Consider the following 17,735-nt stretch of genomic DNA (forward strand, 5'->3'; position numbering starts at 1 on the left):
ATACACAACAAAAATAAAATAAATAAACCAATTATTTTTTTAAAGGGGAAAAAGTAGGGTATGACTGCCCATCCCTGTAACTGAAGCATCTGGGAGATGGAGGCTGGTAGCAGTGGAAGTCTACACTACATAGCAGTTTGAAGCCGGCTTAGGCTCCATGTGACTGGAGAGAGATTTCACCAAGTTTTCAGATTTGGTGACATAAAACACTTAGAATAGTGCCTGCCACAGATAAATGCCATGTGCTGGTGTTAATGATAGGACAATTGGAGTATTTGTAGTGCTTTTGAATATGCCTGTTACTGAGAAAATTTCAAACTCTAGTAATTTATTGTTTTACTAAAAGGAATATATGACCATCAAAATACTTTTCAACTTAGAAGCCTATCCCAATCCCACTGCCCATTACAGGATTTTTATTTTTGTACATTGCCACTCAGTTGTCCCTGTCACATTTATGCCCCATAGGTGGAATCTGTGTGTGTAATGTTCTGTTTTCATCTAACATAATGTAAAACTTTTACATAGTTCTCATAGTCCTTCGTTTCTGGTTTTTGTCTATTTTTGTTCCTCTTTCACTCTTAAAAGAAAATAAGAAAGTGTTTGCCCAAGAAATAGATACAGACTTTCACAGGGAAACCTGTATGCTTCCTTCACCCTATGCTCTTTACATGTGAACCAACCCCATATGAACAGCAAATTCCTAATGATCTTAATCATCTTAGGATCTAGGAAATTCTGCTAATTCTAGCACCCAAGACTGGCCTCGTAGAAGAGCCATAAATCATAGGAGTAATGTTGCTATCTTCTTTGGGGATTTTTTTTTTGTGTTGCTGTTTTATTTTTTATTTGTTATTAGTATGCGCATTTGCACCTATGTATGTGCATGGGGGGGGGACATGCATGTGGAAGTTAGAGGATAACTTTGGGGAGTTCATTTTTAGCTTTCCACCTTGTTTCAAAGCAGGGTGTCTCTGGTTTCTGCTGTTCTGGGTAGTCCAGGATAACAGATGTGCAAGCTTCCACATGATTCTCCTGTGGCTGCCTCCTAAGAATGCTGGGATTACAGGTGCATGCTACACCTTCCTGTGTGTTCCAGGGATCAAACTCGGGTTGTTGGGTTTGTGTGGCAAGTGCTTTTTACCCATTGAGCTATTTCACGCAGAAGTAAGGTCTTTTTAAGTATTTTCTTCTTGTTTTCCTATTTGCTGCAGTGTTGGGGATCAAACCCAAACATTCAACACTGGGCTAAATCTCTAGCTCCCTAGAAATAAATCTTGTGGGTTGGAGAGATAACTTAGCAGTTAAGAGTGCTTGATGCCCCGGGCAATGGTAGCGCATACCTTTAATCCCAGCACTCGGGAGGCAGAGGCAGGAGGATCTCTGTGAGTTCGAGGCCAGCCTGGGCTACAGAGTGAGTTCCAGGACAGGCTCCGAAGCTACACAGAGAAACCCTGTCTTGAAAAACAAAAGAAGAGAGTGTTTGCTGCTTGTAGCGGTGTGAATGAAAATGGCCCCCACAGGCTCGCACACTTGCAAGCTTAGTCCCTAGTCGATGAGCTGTTTGGATAGGATTAGGAGGTGTGGCCTTGTTGAAGTTTCAAGCCAATGCCAGGCCTAGTCTCCCTGCTCACCCCCATTCCCCCACCTCCCCACCCCTGCCTGCTACCTGTGTATCAGCATATCAAGCTCTCAACTATGCTCCGATGCCATGCCTGTCTGCTTCCCACCATGTGGATCATGGTCTAACCCCCTGAAACTGTAGCAAGCCCTCAATCAAATGTTTTCTTTTAGAAGAGTTGCCTTGGCCATGGTGTCTCTTTACAGCAATAGGACAATAAGTAAGATAATGCTCTTCCAGAGAACCCAGGTTTCCTATATCGCTCACTATGGGCAGCTTACAACCACCTTTAAACACAGCTCCAGAGGATCCAAGGCCCTCTTCTTGCTTCCTCGGGCACCCATATACATATGGCATACATTCACACAGACACACATGCATACATAATTTTTTCAAAAAAGAGAAAAATCTCAACTGGGATCCATATTATGGTACTTCTTAGGAGTGCCTAAAGCTTCATTCGTGTACTTTAAAGAAGTTAGAATTGGAACACGATGGTAGATAAAACACTCAATATCATTGGGGAGAATTCAGTTCTCCCCAAATTGACCTACTAACGTGATTCCAATCAAAATCCTATGAGAGTTTTTTGTCTATGAGAGTTTTTTGTCTATTTTGTCTTGGCTTGGTTTGTTTTTTTTTGTTTTTTGAACAAAAACACAGGGTCTTGCTGTGTAGTTCTGGCTGGCATGAACTTGTGGCAATCCTCCTGCTTCAGCCTCCTGAATGCTAGGATTACAAGTATGTACTGCCATGCCCAGCTTCATTTTGTTTGTTGTTTTGTTTTTGCTTTGCCAAAGCCTAGGTTACATATTAGCTAGGCTGCCCTGGAAAATAAGATTCTCCCATTTCAATCTCAGAAATACCGAGATTACAATTGTGTGCCCCCACACCCAGCTCACTTTTTCTGTTGTTGTTGCTAATCTGATGAGCTAATCCTATGGAAAGTGTGTGTGTGTGTGTGTGTGTGTGTGTGTGTGTGTGTGTGTGTGTGTATGTGCATGAGTGCACTCTTGTGCATGTATGAATCCAAGTTAAGGCACGTGTTAAAACTAAGGATTGCCTTGTCAGGTGTAAAAATGATGCATAGAGTTATTAAATAAGACAGTATTGGGGGGGCTTGTCATACAAGCCAACCACAGATCTTTTGCCTCACACAAATAGTGCTCTGGATATCTCACCCAGCACTACACACAATAACAGACAACATCAGATTGACACAAGAATAGACAATTTGTTCTGTCTGGAGCAGATTATTGATCCCAGAAGTAGAAAGTCACATGAAAACTTGATATGTGTTGTGGCTGCCATGGAAAAACAATGAAAAAAGATTAATCAATCATTCTAGAACTATCAACATTCCTTACAGGAAAAAGGGAAATTGGACCTTTACTTTACAAAATGTGTAACACTTTAAATGGATTAAAAACCTAAATATGAAAGATAGAACTTTTAGAAGAAAATGTATAAGGAAAAAATTTCTGTGATGGTTGGTGAGGAGAAAAAGGAAGTATTTCCCAAATGAGACACAGAGTCTGCTAATGATGGGGGACTGAATAAGTGTCCCTGTATTAAAAATCAGAATTTCTGTTTGTCAGAAGACGTCATGAACAAAGTAGTCAGAAAAAATCACAACTACATCTCTAACCCGTATAACCTGTAAAATACAAATTTGGAATACAAAATTTGAGACATCATCATAAAGCGGAATGTCACAGTGACTGAACCACGGCTATGTAGAACAATGTGAGGAGTGGGGAAGCAAGGAACTAAAGACACCCAGAGGATGGCGATTCTTCACAAAGCTCGGGGCATTAAAACAATAAGATAGTGCTTAAGGTAGTAAACTGCTCTCTAACAGGAAAAAGGATGACAAGGAATACAGTGTGTGGCGAGGCTTCCCCTGAAGATCAGAGAACAGCCACCAGACAGATCAGTGCTGTTGATGCTATTCTACAGCTCAAGTTAAACAAAAGACTTCATGACTGTCGGTTATTGTTGAGTTTTTGGAGCTTACATGAACACACATAGTATGTCTTCATTTGCATATATTAAATTTTATAATAGCCTTCTGAAGAATGGGTAAGCAATAAATATGCCAAAACTAAAAAGGCCACAGTGATCAATATCCTTTGGCATCTTGACGGCATCTGTCCAGGTTGACAACCGTCTGCACTGATTGGGTATCTAAGTCTTGAACCAGTTACAAATCAACTTAACGAGGCTGCCAACGAGCCTACATTTCTCGGCCGTGTACACAAGGATATCAGGTTCCTTTGCTAAGTGCTCACAAGCCATCTGTTTAAAATTTCCTCCCAGAGTTGACCAGGGATCGATGTCAAGCTCCCTTGGAAAGGTATTCTAGCCATATGTGTTCTCAGGAAGCACCAAATGTTAACAATCCAAACAAAGAAGGTAGAGATTCACTGCTTCTTAGAAGATTCCAGAAAGACCTAGGTAGGGACTGGGCATCCCCTCTGTATGTCAAGCAGTTGTCAGACTCCAGAGTCTCAGGGAGTGAGCAGCTGCTTGTCGAGTTTGTCTTCGATAACTGCATTAAAGTCATTTTCCTGTGGCATTAAGACTAAATTAGAAGCTCTGTTATGTTTGCTACCTAAAGATTTTTAACACAGACAGACATTTGTTTCATTAACAGAAGTCATGGTCTAAGAAAAATAGCAACCTCCCTTTCATAATTAAAGTAACAGGAATTTAGCAGAATATTTGAAGTTATTTGAAAATTGAGATTTTAAAAGTTTGGCCTTGCCAGTTTGAGGAATAACCTACACACCAGAAGTTATAGCCACTCAACACACACATGAGTTCTCATAGTAGTATACACCTGCAGATCATCACCTCAGACAGGACAGGAAACACTTCCATCATGTTCAAAAGGCCCCTCCCATTTCACTGCAGTCAATCCCACTGGTTACATTTAATATAAGTAGAATCATACATATATACCTTTGTGTCCAACCTTTTTCATTCAGATATTGAGATTTGTCCATGTTGTTTATATCAGTTAATTTCTTCTCATTGTTGAGTAGTAATATTTTACTTAAATGTTATATTTTGTTTAACTATTTTCCTGTTGATGGACACTTTGGTTTCCAATTTTTAACTATGAATAAAGCTGGTATAAATAGCTATGCACAGACCTTTCTGTGTATGTATGTTTTCATTTCTCCTGAATTCTTATCATTCATTTTTTTTTTCTCACACATGTACTTTCAACCCATTTGTGTGTTTATATTTAAAGTATATTTGAACCAGGCACGGTGGCAAATGCTTTAAATCCAGCACTCAGAGGCAGAGGCATGTGGATCTCTGAGTTCAAGGCCAGCCTGGTCTACAGAATGAGCTCCAGGACAGCCAGGGCTAGACAGAGAAACTCTGTCTCAAAAAACAAACAAAAATAAATGAATATATAATATAAATAATAAAATAAAATTATTAAGATAAATAAATAAAATATATTTGTTATATAGAACATATCTTTATATTTATTCTGATAACCTCTAAGTTTTATTTATAATGTATACTCCATTAATAATTACCTTAAGTATATGGTTCATTTTAGGTCTACCGTTTTATTTTGTTTGTTTGTTTGTTAACTGAGTTTTTGTTGGTCTTTTTTCCTCCTGCTTTCCTGCCTTTGAGGGGTGTTAAAATATTTTTAAAATTGGGGACTAGAGAGATGGCTCAGCAGTTAAATGACCTAAGTTTAGTTTCCTGCAACCACATCAGGTGACTTACAACCACCTATAACTGTAGCTATAGTTTTTCTGTGTCCACCCAGCTCCTGCAGCTGCTCAGACCCAAGTAAACACACAGAGACTTATATTACTTATAAACTGTATGGCTGTGGTAGGCTTCTTGCTATCTAGTTCTTATATCTTAAATTAACCCATTTTTATTAATCTATAAGTTGCCACGTGGCTTGTGGCTTACCAGTACTTTTACATCTTGCTTCCTCTGTGTCTGGCTGGCAACTCCTGACTCAGCCTTCCTGTTCCCAGAATTCTCTTCTCTGCTTGTCCCACCTATACTTCCTGCCTGGCTACTAGCCAATCATCATCTTATTTATTAACCAATCAGAGCAACACATTCACAGCATACAGAGCAATATCCACAGCATGTAACTTCAGCTCCAGGGTATTTAATATCCTCTTCTAGCCCCCAAAGGCACCCAAATACACACAGAAAGACACACTCATACACATAAATATTTTTTTAATTTAGCTGAGTGTGGTGGTGCATGCCTTTAATCCCAGCACTCAGGAGGCAGAGGGAGGCAGATCTCGGAGTTCAAAGCCAATCTGGTTTTTTGCATAGTAGATTCCAGGCCAGCCAGGGCTATGTAATGTATTCCCCCCCCCGCCCCCAAAAAAAAGCAAAACAGAAAAAGCATTTTAATTCTATTTAACCTATTGTAATTTAGAGATTCATCTTAGAATTCACATTTGAATTCACAAAAATAATTCACATTATTTTTTGCAGCTTCTCTGGGGAATTATATTATATATCTTTTGTCTTTTTTACAACCTAATTAGAATTAATATAGTACCATAGGGCTTAAAAATCTATTTTTAAACTTCTTATAGCCTACTTAAAATTAATATAGCACTATTTCATGTAAAATACAAAAACTTCACAACTATGTAGGTCCATTTATCCCTCCTCAAACATATATTCTTTTACTTGTTAATTTATTTGTTTGTTTGTATGTTTGTTTTTGAAACGGGGTCTCATAGATACCAGACTGGCTTTGAAATTAATATACAGCTGAAGATGACCCTGAACTCCTGACTCCTGACTCTATGTCTCAAGTTCTGAGCCCTAGGGCTACATATACACTATTGTTTATGCTGTAGTTATCATATGTGTTCAGTGCTCTCAGAGGCCATAAAAGGGTACCAGATGCCCTGGGACTAGAGTGACAGATGCTTGTGAGCTGCCATGTGGATGCTGGAAATTGCCCTTAATTGCTGAGCTGTCTCTCCAGCCCCTAGTCTTAAATCCTGGATCCTCCATCTTCACCCATATATTTCTGCCACTTCTAAAGCTCCTCATTCATTCCTAAGAGGCCAAGTTTCCCTTAGATATCATGTCCTTCTCCTTGAAGGACTTTGGTATTTCTTATAGCATGGCTGTGGTAGTGACAGTTCTCCTCATTACTATTTATCTGAAAATGTCTATTCCACCTTTATTCATGAAGCATATTTGTCTCAGCTGTTTCAGTAATTTAAAGCTATTTCACTGTCTTCTGGCCTCCCCTGGTTTCTATCCAAAAGTGACAGCCCTTAAATCATTTTCAGCTATCTGGAAAGGATCATTTTTCTGACTGCTTTCATGAAATTTGTCTTTGTGTTTGTTTTCGGCAGCTTGATAATGCCATAACTAAGCATAGATTTCTTCTCATTTATCCTGTCTGAAGTTCACTGAGCCTCTTGAGTCTATATGTTCTTTTTCAGGGTCTGATCATTTATTTGTTGCTCTTAGAGACTTCTTTCTGCCTGGACTCAGAAACAGAGGCTCTCAGTGAGGATAACCTACGTCTTCTTGCATTCTGTTCTTGGCATTTTTCTTTGGCTTGCTTCATTCTCCTGGATAAAAGCTTAGCAGATTCTGCAGCCGTCTCCTTGTCATTTTCTGAATGTGTTGTTTCTTCAGAGCGACGTTGGCATCTGTGTTGCAGAACGGATGGAGTGACAAGACTCTAAACCTGGGTGCTCTGCTTCTGGGCTTACCTTCTTTGTTTAAGGGCTTCCTGACAACCTATTGGCAGGCATCATCTCTTTAGAGAGATTGAGCAGCTTCAGGATGCTGTTAGCCCTTTTGGTTCCCAACTGCTGAGACATGGTAGTATCTGTCAGCCTGGGAATAGCCTTCTCTCCCTTTTGATCAAGCTGAGAACTCAGATTGGCATCCGCAGTGCCAAACAGACTTGTGCTTCCTCTCTCCAGCTCTCCTTGGTCTATAACAAGAATGCCACTTACTCAACAGCAGGTACACTCTGACATGAATCAAGACACCTTGCCTTGTGGGAAAATCTTTTTTACCATCCTCACCACTGATTCAGACAACGTAATCCTTCCGCTCTTCACCAGAGCATTAGCAGCTACTTCTGTGGCCCCATGCTCCTCATAGAAAATACGAAGTTGGCACTCATAATCCACTTTGATGTGTTTTTCAATATATTTCTCATAGCTGCTGACTGGGAGGGAAATATACAGCTTCATCTTGACATAGCTGACCGCTTAGGAGGCTCCAGGAAAAAGAGCTTGAATCTATATGCTTTATTTTTCTTTTTAAGACAGGGTCTCACAGTATAGCCTTTTCTGGCCTAGAATTCAATTTGTTTTTTAGACTGGCCCCAAACTCACAGAGACCCACCTGCTTCTGCCTCCCAAGTACTGAAGTTAAAGGTATGCATCACCATGCCTTACCAAACCTATATGCTTAAATCTGTAACCTAAGTTGAAAGGTTTTTTGCCATTATTTCTTCAAATATTTTTGTGCTACATCCTTTCTTCTCTTCTAGCACTCCAGTTACCCATATGTTAAAGTGGTGTGTGCCTCCTCATCTAATTTTTTTTTTGGTTTTTTTTTTTTGAGACAGGGTTTCTCTATGTTGTTTTGGTGCCTGTCCTGCATCTCACTCTGTAGACCAGGCTGGCCTCGAACTCACAGAGATCTGCCTGGCTCTGCCTCCCGAGTGCTGGAATTAAAGGCATGTGCCACCACCCAGCTTTTCACTTGATTTTATAGTGCTGGGAACCAAAGGTTTTGTGCATGCTAAGCAAGCTCTGTACCAACTGACCTGTGTCCCTAGCCCCCCATCTGTTTTGTTCATTTTCCTTTCTTCAGGTCTTTACCTCGCTCACTTTTTCCTCTCACATTTTCATCCTGCTTTTTTTTTTTTTTTAAAGATTTATTTATTTACTATGTATACAGAAGAGGGCGCCAGATCTGATATGGATGGTTGTGAGCCACCATGTGGTTTCTGGGAATTGTACTCAGGACCTCTGGAAGAGCAGTCAGTGCTCTTAACCTCTGAGCCATCTCTCCGGCCCTCATCCTGCTTTTGAGCCCATGTGAACATTTTTGTTTAGATATTGTATTTTTAAAGCCCTAACATTTCCATTTGGTTATCTTTTATATTTCCTGTTTCTCTACTGACATTTCTTACATTCCTATTCATTGTGAACATACTTTCAATTCCCCATTGAGGATGATTTTAATTATGCTGGTATGAAGTCCTTTTCTGGTAGATGCAACAGCTTTATCATGTTAGGGTTTGCATCTGTGATCTGTGTTTTCCATTGAGACTGAGTCACAGTTTTCTTGCTCTCTTATGCCAAAAACATTGTGATTTTTATTTTGTGAATGCTATGATACAGAGATTCTAGGCTCCATTGTGTTGCTTTGGGGTGATTTTTGGTTGTTCTGTCAGACGATTAACTTTGTTAGCCTCGTTGGTCCTGCGGTGAGCAAACATTCAAATTCTCAGTCCCGTTCTCTTTATACTTGTTTTGCTTGCTGTTGTTGTTGTTGTTATCTGAAACAGGGTCTCATTGGGTAGCCTTGGCTGCTGTGAAATTCACTATGTAATAGTATGTAGACTGGCCTTGACTCTGCCTCCTGAGTGCGGGAATTAGAGGTATGCACCACTATGCTTGGCCTCAGTCCTGTTCTTTAAGCCTAAACTCTAAGCTGTGTTCAGTTTGCCCCGTATGTGTAATGCAAGGGCCAGCTGGGGCTTTGGACTGAGTGTAAACATGTCATTCAGTGCTCTCCGGCTCAGCTTCCTCACTTTCTGGAGACTCTGATTCACCTGTTTTCTTCCTCTGACAAAGTCTTTTCTCTCATGTTTGGGCCAGGGAGACGGCTCAGTGGATGCTTGTATACAAGCGTGAGGACCTGAGCTTGACCTCCAGCACTCACGTTAAAAGGCCAGACACTGCAACACCTCCTATAATTCCAGAACCAGTGAGGTGGAGACAGGAGGATCCCAGGAGTTTACTGGCCAGACAGTCTAGCCAAAACGGTGAGCTACACGTTCAGTGAGAAACTCTATCTCAAAAATAAGGTGGAGAGCAATAGAGAAAGACACTGCAGCTGACCTCTGGCCTCTGCACATGCAAGCATGGGATTGCACACCTGCACACACATACAGGCCCTCCCACACACAGAAATAAAGGAATACATGTTTTTATTAAAACCTAAGCCAATGTAAGACTTGTCTCAGTAAGTAAAGGTACTTACTGACAAGCTCAAAGACCTGAGCTCCATACCCTAGTTCAGTCTCTAGGAGAGAACCAACTCTCACCATCAGATTACTAGACTCACGGGTGCGCGCACGCGCACACACACACACACACACACACACACACACACACACACACTACTATTGTTGACAAGATGAAAATGGCGCTATGATATCAAAGGACAACTGGAAACTAGGGGAAGTGCTGGGATTTACAACACAGGACATCTAAACACAAAGTTACAACTTTTAGCGGGGAGTTGTAAATATCCTTGAAATTTTTATAGAGGTTTCTTTTGAGCCGCCAGATCCTCTTTTATGAACGCAGTGTCCTGAAAACACTCTTCCAGTGATGCAGATATGCACAGACACATGCAGAATCACAGTCGTGCAGCCTAGGTGTGCGTGCACACGCATCCTTCGGGATTTTCTTCCATTTTAGAGACCTTTTCAACTTTTTTCTTACTCACCTTAGCTCACTTGGCAAGCTCGATGATCCGAGTTCAGTCCCTGGACTGCACAGTGAAATTAGAACACTGACTCCCAGAAGTTGTGCTCTGACCCCCACACTTCTTCTCTGGTCCATGTGCAGCAGTGTGTGCCTGCTCGCACACACAGATAATGATGATTAATAATAAAATGTTGAGTGTTTAAAGGAGACAAGATGCTCTGCTGCAGTTGTTGGATCCAGGCCATCAGACTGAATGTCTTCCCAGCCCTTTCCTCATCCACCTTTTCCTGTCTTCCTCTCTCAACATGGTGCCTGTGGAAACACTACTGCCCAGTCAGCTTTATGTTTTTGATGATCAGTTTACATTAAATACCTTTAAGTTGTGTGATATGTAAATCAATGTCTGCATGGGTAATAAAAGACTTTTGTTTTTGAAACAGGGTCTCTGACTGCCCTGGTACTTGGTACCTACCCCATAGCCAAATGCACAGAAATTCTGCCTGTCTCCCTAGTACTGCAGTTACAGGCACGTGCCATCATGGAGGGTTTTTAAATATCTCCTAACTAGTGTTTACCAAGCCAAACAATACTTACTCTAACTGTTTGTATGTTTTATTGATGTGGGAGCTACATGGGGCACCGCAGCCTCAGATGTCACCCTCCTTTGAGACAGGTTCTCTGGTGGGTCTAGAGCTCACCGATGAGACTAAACCAGCTGTCCAGTGAGCCCCAGGTATCCTCCTGCCTCTGCTTCTCCAGTGCTTGAATTACAAGCGTGCATCACCATGCCCCCCAGCATTTTCACACGGAATCTGGGGATTGAACTCAGGTCCTCATGCTTATGAGGCAAAATTTTTTTTACCAACTGAACCATCTCCCCAGCTCCAAATAGAACGTTAGACTTTAGCATATATCAGTCGCTACTAAGCAACTTCTTTTACAAAGGGTTTCATTTTCTTTTAATAAAATGAAAATAGGACCATTGAGAACCATAGTTAAAAATATTTTTTCTTCCAATTTGGATCATATACTTCATTGACATTTTCAGCACACATGAGAAAAAGAAAAAGAAATGGCGAGGCATTTAGTGTCTAAAATGTTTGCATCTTTGTAGACATCCGAGAGACAACTTTTTCATCTTTATGCCCAGGAGCTGCACGGTGCTTTCAGGTCTACAGTGCTCCCGGGTGTCCAGTGCCCTTATTTTCTATTCAGTGAGCTCTCAGCCTGGGCATCACTATCATTTCCAGCTTACGGCATTAGTTACTTTCCTGTGGCTGGGATAAAATACCATGACCAAGGCAACATATAGAAGGAAGAGTTTGTTTTGGCTTATGATTGCAGAGGGGGCAGAGTTCAAAGGTGGGGACAGCATGGCAGCAGGCACAGCAGCAGGCAGTGGACATGCACCAGGCACCAGGCACAGCAGCGGGCAGTGGACATGCACCAGGCACCAGGCACAGCAGCAGGCAGCGGACATGCAGCAGACACCAGGCACAGCAGCGGGCAGTGGACATGCACCAGGCACCAGGCACAGCACCAGGCAGCAGGCACAGCACCAGGCACCAGGCACAGCAGCGGGCAGTGGACATGCACCAGGCACCAGGCACAGCAGTGGGCAGTGGACATGCACCAGGCACCAGGCACAGCACCAGGCAGCAGGCACAGCACCAGGCACCAGGCACAGCACCAGGCAGTGGACATGTACCAGGCACCAGGCACAGCACCAGGCAGCAGGCACAGCACCAGGCACCAGGCACAGCAGCGGGCAGTGGACATGCACCAGGCACCAGGCACAGCAGTGGGCAGTGGACATGCACCAGGCACCAGGCACAGCACCAGGCAGCAGGCACAGCACCAGGCACCAGGCACAGCACCAGGCAGTGGACAGGCACCAGGCACCAGGCACAGCAACGGGCAGTGGACATGCACCAGGCACCAGGCACAGCAACGGGCAGCAGGCACAGCAACGGGCAGCAGGCATGGCAACAGGAGAGCTCACATCTTCGACCACAACCACAAAGCAGAAAGGACAAACTGGCAGTGGACCCAGGCCTTAAGCTCTTCAAGCCCACTCCAGTGACACACTTCCTCCAGCAATGTCACATTTCCTAAACCTCCCCAAATAACACCACTAACTGAGGACCAAGTATTCAAATAGACTACAGGGGACATCCCATTCAAACCACCACACAGATGTAAGAGTTGGAGTTACAGAGGCCAAGTGACTGGCCTGAGGTCACAGAGAAACTATTCAGCAGCCTGGCATTGAAGCATTTACTGAACCCTGCTGTGTGCCAGGCACTAGACTATTCCCGGTGACATGGGAATGGACAGGGTACCAGGGGTGACACCCAGCAGCATATATATATATATACCACATATATACCATATATATATACACACACACACACTCTGGTCTGGCTAAGGCTCCTCTGACTACATCTGTAGCATCCAGAGAAGGCACAGTCACAGAACCCAGTGCAAGCTTAGCTGTCAGGGAACACTCCTAAGACTACTAAAGGACAGTCCCCATCTGTGTCCCCTTAAAACACACAAACCAAAGAACAAGAGATTCAGGGAGTAGGGAGATGATGTAGTGGTTGTCACTAAGCCTGATGACCTGAGTTTGACCTCTCAGACCCACATGGTGGAAGGAGGGGACTGACTCCTGCAGGTTGTCCTCTGACTGCCACACATATGCACGTGTGCATGCACACAATCACAATCACACACACACACACACACACACACACACAAAATAAATAATTTTTTAAAGAGAGCTTCAGGGGCTAGAACTATGGCTTACTGGCTAAAAGTATGTCAAGCCCCTGCAGAAGATGGGAGTTCAATTCCCAGAACCCACACCAGGTGATTCATAACCGCACATGACTTCAGATTCGGGAGATCTAATGCCTCTGGCCTCCACAGGCACCTTCATTTACAAGCACATATCCCCATGTATACAAGTATACAAAATAATAATAAATGTTGGCTGGTATCTTAAGGCTGACAGAGACTTTCTGAGAATCTGGTAAAGGTTAAGTACCCATCCTCTTTCCCTACCCAACCCAAATGCACCTTCATACACCCTGATGACACTGTATGCGATTTCAGAGGATTCTCACTCATGACTCCCAAGGGCAGGCCTCATCAGGGCTGTTGGTAGAACAGGGCTGATCTCTAGGACCTTGTGGGAGTAGTTATGAGCTGCAGGACTGTTTGGGAGTTCCATTTTCTTGGAACCACCTAAGGCCCACTAACTTAGACATTTTACGTCAAGAAAAATGCAGTCATCTAATACATGTGTAGAATCCCATCAAAAACACACTGCAGAGGGCTGGAGAGAAGCCTCAGCGGTAAGGGGCCCTCGCCCTTCCAAAGGTCGGGGGTTGCTTCTCAGCACCCACCTGACAGCTCATGGTAGTCTGTAAATGCAATTCCACAGCTTCTGCAGGTACACACACACACACACACACACACACACACACACACACACACACACACACACACACTTTCAGGTATACACACATACCCAGTTTTAAAAGATACGCTTGAGTTGTGTGATGCTGCTTTAGAGTTGTTTAGGCTGTAGATATTATTTAACCCCCCTGCTACCCCACCTCTAACCCCCAACCCCCCCCCAACCTCCAAACCCCCCTAAACCCCCCTCCTCAGAGCTTAACGAGCTCCGTGAAGGCTGTCACTGCTTGTGGCCACTAGGGGGCAGAACAGGTCCACACATAGACTATGAATGCGGCCCCCTGTGGAGACGATGACTCAGGCAAGGCTACCGAACACTTGGCTGTAGTTTCACTCAGGCACCCTGTCAAGGGGGCATGTTTCATCACACACAGAATGCCCTGCCTTCTAGCCAACGTGGGGGCTGCTCTTCAGCGTCTAAGAGCAATATTTTCTCTCCAACGCCCAGATTTAGCACATTTAGTTATATGTATGAGTAACACTGCGGTAGGTGCTGATGTTCTTACATATGAGGCAGAAGCCAAGGACGACGACGGCGACCCCCCCCCGCCCCCCAAAAAAAAAAGTTTCAGGAAAAATAAAAGCACTTTTTTTTTTTTTGACCTCTGAGAGTGAATCATTCTATAGATGAGAGACGAGGGAATGGGCTGGGCATGTAGCTCAGTTACTAGCATGCTTATCTTACAACCCCATAAACTGGGTACAGTGGCGAATGCCAGTCCCTATCATCCCCACCCCTGGACAGTGAAGACAGGAAGAGGAGAAGTTCAAGATCACGTGGCTACATGATGGGTGTGAGACCAACCTGGGCCATATGAGACCCTGTTTTATCTCAGCATAACAGTGAAAAGGGAGGAGGAGAAAGAAGAGGAGAAGGAGGAGGAGGAAGGTTGGACCTACTGCATGCTATTTGTAAACATCTCACACTGGTGCTTCATGGTAACTAGGAAATAGGTTAGTGTCCTCACCCCGGAACACACAACTAATAATATTCAAAGGCACAATTCAAGTCCTGGTCTTTCCACTAAATCTCACTGCCTTTCATAAACTCAGGAGAAGAGACCCTTCAGAAGAAATAGATGTGTACGATTACCCTGAGAGTATAACACAAGAGTATTAACATAATGAGTGTGATTAACAGTGTATAAATGAAGCCCACAGACATCCAGTCGGTCCTAATTAAAGCAGACAAAGAAGATAATTTCAACATAGCTCCTGGACAAAGTTCTGAGTCAAATGCTGGAGGAGGCGCATGCCATGGATTAACAGAGTAATAAAAGTCCTAAGGAAGGAAGGAAGTCATGTGACAGGGAGACTAACTTAGCTAAAGCAGAGGAGTCACAGGAAAAACAAAGGGAGGCCCTGAACTGGGGGATGGGGAGGGTGTGTGGGAAAAGAAGGCTCCACTTAAATGGAGAAGACCAAATGTGTTCCCCAATCACAACCGGACCACACAGAATGTAAAATGAACTATACGCCCTGCCAACATCCCCTACAAACGGAGGGTGGATCAGGACATGTAGCAAGTGTCATTTGAACTTGATCTTGAAAAACAGAACATCAACAGTAGTAATGAGGAGGAACAGCCTCGGCCACACAGAGGAAGAGGAGGGTGGGATCTCTGAGGAAGGATGGGTCATACCAAGCGCTCCAAGGTGAGGAGGTGACAGTAGAGTCGAACCTGAGTCCTTTGGAAGAGCAGCCAGTGCGCCTAACGGAGGAGCCATCTCCGTCTTGTCCCTGAAAGGATGCCGCTCCTTCTGAGACAGCCATATGAAGACTCAGACTTGAAGCGCAGCACCACTGTGGAGACAACATGAGAGTTTCTCCAAAGGAAAAGGTTCTGCCGTTACTGTTCCTGGAGTACATAGGTTAAGAAGTTAGAAATGGCGATTGGAGCCGGGCGGTGGTGACGCAGGCCTTTAATCCCAGCACTCGGGAGGCAGAGCCAGGCGGATCTCTGTGAGTTCAAGGCCAGCCTGGGCTACCAAGTGAGTTCCAGGACAGGCAGGGCTGTTACACAGAGAAACCCTATCTCGAAAAGCCAGAAAAAAAGAAAAGAAAAGAAAAAAAAGGAAGGGAGAGAGAGAAAAGAAAGAAAAGAAATGGGGGGGGGGTAGAGAGATGGCTGAGCAGTTACAAACACTAGCCGCTCTTCGAGAGGTCTCAGGTTTGCTTCCCACCAATTCCCATCACCCATAAGGTGCCCCACAATCATTTGGAACTCCAGCTCCAGGGGACCCAATGCCTTTTTCTGGCCTCCACGGACCCTGCACACACATGGCCCCCAGATGTACATGTGGGCCAAACACCTATACACATAAAAATATATTAATAAAATCTTCAGAAAGTCAGAAACACGAACGATGAACACGGCTGGGGAGGACTGGCTGCCTGGCTCCCCCGGTGGCACGGCATTTCCATCGTAGAGGTGCCGTGTTCAAGGACTGGTCCTGCCAAGTGGCTGTGCCAGCACCCTCTCGGGCATTTAGCTTCCCAAGCTCGGAACTAATGGGAAAGCTAGACTATTTAGAGAAAGAATTGTAGCTGCCGTTATCTGGGGCACGTGTAGGAGCCACCCTTAGAGGGGGTCCCCGCGCCCCTGTGGCTTCATCGATGTTCCGCTTCTGGTGAGTTTTCTCCCTGTCCACTGTGCATGTCCATCCTCGACGTTACAACAGGACCGTCAGCGAAGCTACTGCAAAGTCCTGCGGTTTGCATGGCATCCTTGTGCAGGGCGTCATGCTTGTCTTTTGTCTTGTTCTAGGCTTAGAGTATTTGCTATTAAAGAAAACAATTCTCCTTTTTTTCTTTTTCTTTTTTTTTTTTTTTTAAGATGTGGTTTCACTGTGTTTCTCTGGATAACCTGGAAGTCTCTATGTAAAACAGGATGGCTTTGAACTTACAGAGATCCACTTACCTCTGCCTCTTATGTGCTAGGTATGAGCCAGCACACCAGCTTCATTCCTTTTTTCTTAAAATAACTGTTTTTCCATGGTCTCACCACTCCATGTTAAATTCGTAGTTTTAATTACTTTAGGAAACCCTTTGGTTGCTGTTGTTATTTCTAGGTTCTTAATATGGATAATGACATCTTGTCTCCCCGTTTCCCAGCATTAGAGTTTCTAATCTTCTACCCATTATACTCACTTCTCTGAGCCTCTCTTTTTTAAAAATCTATTTATTTTTACTTTATGTGTATGAATGTTTTGTATGTATGTGGTGGGGGCCCACAGAGGCTCCCTAGTAAGGTCTTACTCACAAGGTCAGAGAGTCTGAGCTTGCTTTACCCAGCAGGGCTGCATAATGGGATGATTTGGCCAAGGGTGTGGTTACCAGGTGTTTTGAAGGGTCTATGCTTGTTGGTACTTTGTGCTTCGACCTTGAAAGGGGGAGGTCTTTTGCTCCTCCCCTTGCTGATGTATAAAAAGTCCATCATGATTAAACCCGGGCAACTGGGTATTGACCCAGGGCCCTCCCGAAGCTATCCTGTGTCTCTGTCTTTCTCTCCGTCTACGTCTATATTTCTTCTATTATTTCTCAATTCCTCACTCCTCCCCTCAAGAACCCTCGACAGGTCAGAGCTGGCCTCCAACAGTATGTGCATCACATGTGTGCCTGGTGCCTAGGAAAGCCAGAGGTTGGCCACTGGATCCCTTGGAAACTGGAGTTAGAGGTAGTTATTAGCCAAAGTGTAGGTGCTGGGATTTGAACCCAGGTCTCCTAGAAAGGCAGCTAGTGCTCTTAACCACTGAGCTACCTCTCCAGCCCCTCAATTCCATTCTTTAGCTCTGTACTTGCCCTCATAGCTTTAATAGCTCTTTTGCCTCACTAGGGGAAAGCTGCTCACTCATCCCCAAACATGTTACTCAAGTCAAAAGTTCAAAGGCTTAGAAAAAAAGAACAATAAA

At 43.8% G+C, this 17,735-nt stretch overlaps 1 protein-coding gene across 3 annotated transcripts in view; it reads left to right on the plus strand.

The window, feature by feature from the left end:
• Window positions 1-17,735, plus strand: part of M1ap (meiosis 1 associated protein) — a 90,516-nt gene that overhangs the window by 38,389 nt on the left and 34,392 nt on the right. The gene's annotated exons all lie outside the window — the stretch shown is intronic.

Source organism: Peromyscus maniculatus, chromosome 3, assembly GCF_049852395.1.
Source record: "Peromyscus maniculatus bairdii isolate BWxNUB_F1_BW_parent chromosome 3, HU_Pman_BW_mat_3.1, whole genome shotgun sequence".
Lineage (NCBI taxonomy): Eukaryota > Metazoa > Chordata > Mammalia > Rodentia > Cricetidae > Peromyscus > Peromyscus maniculatus.